The sequence below is a fragment of the Limulus polyphemus genome, unplaced genomic scaffold (genome assembly GCF_000517525.1).
Source record: "Limulus polyphemus unplaced genomic scaffold, Limulus_polyphemus-2.1.2 Scaffold9058, whole genome shotgun sequence".
Lineage (NCBI taxonomy): Eukaryota > Metazoa > Arthropoda > Merostomata > Xiphosura > Limulidae > Limulus > Limulus polyphemus.
The window spans coordinates 9,640-16,070 of NW_013674668.1; the positions used below are offsets into that span (position 1 = coordinate 9,640).

Here is a 6,431-nt window from a genome sequence, read left to right on the forward strand (position 1 = left end):
AACAATTCATGCACTTACAGTCACTACCGCTCGCTTGACTCAATTATCTGTCTATGTCTGTGTAATCAGTCATCTCGCTTTATTTGCCGGGCTTATATACAAAAAAAAGAGGGTACCTAGAAAAGACTAGAGTTGCCAGAAAAAGTCAAGATCCTTCAAGAATCTCGTGACGTATTACCAGCGTCACGTGACTTCCTCTGTCGTAACAATACTATACGCAATAAAATTAAAGAAAGTTTGCAGTAATAATAAGATAACATGTAGAAAAGGAATCAATTAATTGATGAATATGACAAAGTAATTAGGGGAAGTAATGTAACTAATATTATAGTGTGGGAGGTAAAACTAATGGTGGTTGCAATATTATAGGGATTATTTATTACCTTCAGTAGACGTGATAGTTTTGAAAAGGTTGCGATATCTTGTAAAACTATGAAGTCCATAATTGGCAGCACAACAACTGAATTTCCCACAGAATTAAAATAACCTTTTGCAAAATGTTCGAGAAGAATCCTCATTTATGGAAAATTAAGGGTGCATTTATTAGCTCTGTCCTTGCAATCTTGTAATGTTGAACACATTCTGTGATTAGTAAATATTGGAACACAACTTTGAAATATTTTTATGCAGAAATGTAAAGTTTATATCTTCACAAATGTAAATGTATGTTTTATTGGAAACTTTGAGATTAATATTATATTAACATGTTAGTGGTGTGATTTCTCTAATTATGCAATAGGAACGTGAAGCCTCCTTTTGAACTCTGTCTTAGATACTGCTTATTTTATGGCTTTATGTTATGTTTTATGACTGCATTGACAACTTTCTCCTGAGTGCACCACTGGTAATACATGGCATCCTGTCTTTACCCATTTTAAGCTTTGACTGTCGTGTGCCACCAGTGGTGAACACTATGATTTTAATTAATAACAGTCAAATGATCATAATATTTAATATTATTTCTTTTTTTTTTTCAGAGTAACTTTGCTGTTTTTTAGAAGAATTATGAATATTTCACAATTTTACGGTTGTAAAAAGGGGCATGTGATAAAATAATCTCTACTGTGGATGATAATAGTTATATCCTTATTATATTACTCATAACAGTTTTTTTAATTTTTGAAAGAAGCCTCAATTAACTTGTTTGCTGCTTCACTTACTCACTATGAAAAATTTAATGCCAGTCCTTAGATGTAATTTTAAAATAAAAAATGATTTAATCATGTAAATTTGTTTTATTTCAGTTGTCATTTCCACATGGCATTCGTGCTCCACCAGTGGTACACGATGGAAGGAGTGGCTTTAATTTAGCCGTCCGTACAAAATAAATGCTTTCGTATAGGACTTCAGAGATATGAGGTGCAGTTATATCTTATGTGTGTGCTGTGTACCACGGGTGGCTCACAATGTCCAACAGAAAACATGAAAATGTACTACCAGTGGTGCACGATGTCACGAACATGTTAATGACATTGATATCAAAATCCAGGAACTGTACTATGTTATTAGTGAAAAAGATGTTTACCAGTAATGTTTGCACATTACTAATGTGCAAACCTTTACTGTAGTCTAAGGCTGAAATTAAACAAGTCAGTTCACCATATAAATTACTACTTATATCTGAAAACTTTCTCTATTTATAATCATTGTGTACCCTCTCTTAGTGTGTTCGTGTAACTTTGTTTCACCCATTTCCTCGTGTGTCAGCTTGTTATTTCTTCCACATATTTCATGGTTGATCTACTTTACTTTGATTGCATATCTGACTATCAAAGATTTTTTAGTATTTAAATTACTTCATTGGCACACTTCAAGCTATTTATCTGCTTTTAAACAAATTACTCTTCAATTCTGTCAAGTCTGATTGCTTTTTACCAATGCCTAATATATGATTTTTTTTGGTTCAGTTACCTTTGAGTTTCTGTATTATTAATCTCAGAATACTCCAATATCTACCAAACATTTTTGTTATAACGAAGGCTTTTCTTTAAGCTGATGTGGAATAATATCTGTTTGGTTGATGAAGATACTGTAAATACAGAAAAACAACAAAAATTATGTGATCTTTCTGAAAACATATAAAAAATCTGAAGGATAGGAAATTACAAGTGTCAAAAAAAAAGTATGGAACATGAACTTTCCCACTGTTTTGTCAAGTTTTGAAGTTCAGTTCCTACTATATCATATTATGTAACCTATTTTGTATCCTGACAGCTGTCTGATACTTCCTTACTCTGCATTAGTTTTTATTTAGCTGATAAATATCTGTTTTTAGATATTAAAGGTTGGGATTTGGTTTCCATGAAGCATGTCTAATTATAAACACTATTAGGTTTTTACTGTGATACTCATTTCTTTACTTCATGATTTATATTCAAAAGTGCTTAAAAACAATCTCTTGCTGCTAAAAGTTCATATATCTAATGAATTCCTCCCAGTTTACATAATTTCCTTTCTTATAATTTGATTTATAGCAGTTAGCATGAGATTATCACCTTTCTTTTTTTGGACTTAACAGTAAACCTTTTCAGGATTATTATATTGGTAGAGATAGTGGAAGCTTGTTTTAAAGTCTAGTTATGTTTAACCTTGAAATGAGATGTGTGCAATAAATTTGTTGACTGGAATAATTTTTTATAGTTCCTGAGCCTGTAGCTGGTTACTCTGCAGAATTTGTGAACAAGGTGCTTAAGACTGTGGAGAAGGGAGAGGTGGCTGAAGATCCTGAACAGGAATAACTTACTTCTCTACAAAGTTTGCATAGTTTCTAAGATGTACAAATGTATAGTTGGGTTAGATATTTTGTATGAGTTTCATTTTAGATTTAAGAGTTTAGTTTAGTTAGATCTTTTTTGGAATTTCGTACATATTATTGGACTTTTTTTTCTTTCTAATGGGAGAACTGTAAATACACCTTAACTAAACTCATTGACGTCAGTATTATAGGCTGATGTTTGGAATATATTATATTAGTTTTATTTGTGTAATAAATAGTTGCTTTCTTTTATTATTTTCATTACAGTATGTCTTGTGACATGGTCATATTGACATATCTGAACAATTACTGAAGATCTATCACATATAATACTTTTATTGAAGTTTTGTAAAAAAAAGACTAATAGTAGAAATTAATTTGCAGTATTTTAAAGTGTATGACATACAACCCTGTCAGTTGTTAGAACTACAGCCATCAGTTACTTGTATGCTAAGAAAGTAACTGTGTGCTAATTTTAATTGTTCTTTTTCTCTTTGTTCTGATACAAACACCACTATCTTTTAAAAATATTAAAATACATTATTTTGTATAAGTAATAAACTAGCATTTTGTTACCACGTGACAGCAACTTAATTAACCTAGAGTAACGAACTGACATTATGTTGTGTTAAGAATATTTTAAACTAACTTGTTTCGAATGTTGAAATGGGTTTGGATCAAACGATGTCCACTGAATGGAAAGTGGCCAGCTTCTAGTCCTTCTGTCTGTTAGAAGCTAGACGTAAACCGGATATGGAAAACATAATACATCATTAGAAATAAAGAAAATAAAACTAGTTGTAACACAGTAAGAGTATAAATTTAGATTTTTTTCCTAATATGATTTTCAATTTGAATCGGTATTTTTATTCTTCTGGGTGCTTAAGTAATGTTTGACAAGACAGTTCAAGCACTGTGACATAGACAATGATCAAATAAAAACATGAACTAATATTTAGTAATCTTACAAATAGATGTGTTTTAGTAGAGTTTCAGTAGAGACGGTCTTCTCTGGTAAAGGCCAACATCAAAAGTAAAATGAAAGTTTGTGTATTGAGACTTCCAGAGCTATACTTCTGTTTGTTTCGGGATAACTAAGCTTGGGACATTTTCAACTGGACCTAAAGTTTGTTTTTAAAGTCATTCTAACTACCAAAAAATTAATTATGTGCTGATATGGAAGTCTTTCTATTCTCGTAGTTTAGTTTTATAAATAAGGGATAATTTTGAAAATGAGAAATACTCCTTTTAAAAAGCTATAAATATCAGTCTATTTAAACTTTTGTATAGAATATTGCTAACTGTTGCAGAAAAGTTCAAGAAATTATGCTAATTTATTGGAAAAGTTGAGAAATTAAGATTACTATATATATATATATGTATATGGTTTTATTGATCATATTTTAGGTTGAACAATCAAAAAATAATTCAAATTTTTTTATTTTTTTTAATTATTCAAATGCTTTTATGTGACTTGTTAATGCTGTTTTGCCAATAGTGAATATAAAGGAACTTGTCCTACTGTCTTTGCCAGTAAGTGAATGTGACAAGTTCTTTCACTACTGTCTTTGCCAGTAAATGAATATGAAGAACTTGTCATTACTGTCTTTGCCAGTAAGTGAATGTGAAAGAACTTGTCATTACTGTCTTTGCCAGAAAACGAAGAAAACTTTTCACTAGAAGAACACTACTGAAAACCTAACATTATAGTTTTCTGTGATAGCTGCGTATTACTGCTGTTGATGTAGTTTCTAAGTTTGTCATTCCAACTGATGAGGTTTGAAAACTGTGCTGATGGCTGCAGCCAAGTTTGAATGGTACCCAACTACTTTGTGTTTCACAGCTGGCATCTGCTGATTTTTTTTTCACCTTCCTTTTCCTTGTCAATGCAATGTAAGAACTCGTTTGTTTCAAATCTTTGGTGTTTTTTATTCCTCATGGACAAAATACTTTCAGCTCTGTAATGTAAAAGTTATAATGGATTAAAATATTAGTTCAAATAATGTTCTATAACACATTTGTTGTCTAAATTTTAATAGAACATATGATGTTTTTGAAAGGCAATTTCCTGCTAATTAAGTAGGGGCAATTTCTTCCCACCCCATTTTCTTTTGAAGTTTGCAATTTGAAGTATGACTGTATCCCTAAATGTATAATAGGAGTTTTGGGGAAAGAAAAGTTAGTTTATAATTGTAGTGAAAAAGTTAATTTGTATGTTTCGCTGTAGGAAGTATAATTGTATTGAAGGTCAATAAAGTTTGGAGATGGCTTGAATGAATAATGAAAAGCTATTACAAGTGTACAATGTTTCTTTCACTACCTATTCAAGCTGTCTTCAAACTTTGTTTTCTTAAAAGTAGGTTTCTTATAATCAAATATTGAAAGTCAGTTTAGTCACTCGTACAATAATTAAAGTGGTTGTTTCTTAAGAACTTTACTTTAATAGACTTATTATAACCAATTTAGTTAAGATATAGAAAACCTGAAGTATAGAAGCAACATTAATTTTACATGACTGTCCTACTTTAAGTTGTAAAAAGTTTGTGTTCATGGCCATATTGTAAAATGATTAATATGGTAGCTGTACTTACAGGAAACTTTTCTAACTCTAGTAATTTGAAGTTTTGGCTTATCATGAGAAGTTTAGCTATAAGAAATTTAGTTTGTAAACTTGGATATAATGATTTTTTAGTTGTGTGGTTTTTTTTAAACCAAGAAAATGCCCATCATTGTACAATGTTTAACTTGGCAATCCTGTCATACAAAATTTAGTTAAACAGTTTATGAGAAGTTAATTATTTGAAGATCTTATTTTAAATAGTTTAGATTAATGATCCTTGATGATAGTTTGGTTACTATATAATAATTAGCTTAGTGGTTTGATGGCCCCAGACTAATGTGGTTTGATGGCACCAGACTAATATTCTGAAGTTCTTCACGTGATAGTTCCATTGTTACTTTTTTATTGTATGCAGTTATTTTACTATAAATGAAAAGCTTAATTTTGAAATATTGTTTTTATAAATCTATAGCATGCTATTATAACAATGTATTGAGTAGTCATACTGTTAACCCTCTCACTATGGACAGGTCAGAGTGCACGTCATAACTTTTTAATGTGTTGCTTTTAAACTTTATTTAAACTACTTTATTATCATCGTATATGAATAAACTTGATATTAAAAGGTAATTAATAAATTAAATTTTAATACAAGTTTTAAGATGTAACATAGAAAAGTTGGTATATATTTTATTTCTTTTTGAAGAATAATTTATGGGTTAGATTTTAATTAAATCAACAACCTGTCAATGTTGATTGGAAACCTGTAATTTTATCTGAGATTTGATTTTAAACTCTGTCCATTGTGCTTTTTTACTTTAGTGTTTTTCTTTATGCCACAGCATCTTATTACACGAGCTACCATTGTTAGAACTATCAGTTCCTCTTCTGATGTTTACATTTGTCATTGCAAAGTAAATTTTTAGTTATATTAGCCCAAATAATATTAAAATATCCTCCTCCCCACCACCAATGTTTCGTTACCTTAGTTAACTTTTAGTTGGTTCTAATTAATACAGTCTCGGTGACCAGTAGCCTTAATTTAGATTATTCTGCAAGTTCTCTATTGATGATTTTTTTGATATTATAAGAATGCAAAAACCTGTGATAGTTCAC

General features: G+C 30.2%; 1 long non-coding RNA gene across 1 annotated transcript in view; it reads left to right on the forward strand.

Moving 5' to 3' along the window:
- Positions 1 to 5,042, forward strand: part of LOC111083321 — a 12,361-nt gene extending 7,319 nt beyond the window's left edge. Inside the window, exon 3 of the long non-coding RNA XR_002608964.1 lies at positions 2,641 to 5,042. This is a non-coding gene — a long non-coding RNA (uncharacterized LOC111083321). The remainder of the gene's footprint in view (positions 1 to 2,640) is intronic.
- The last annotated feature ends 1,389 nt before the right edge of the window (positions 5,043 to 6,431 follow it).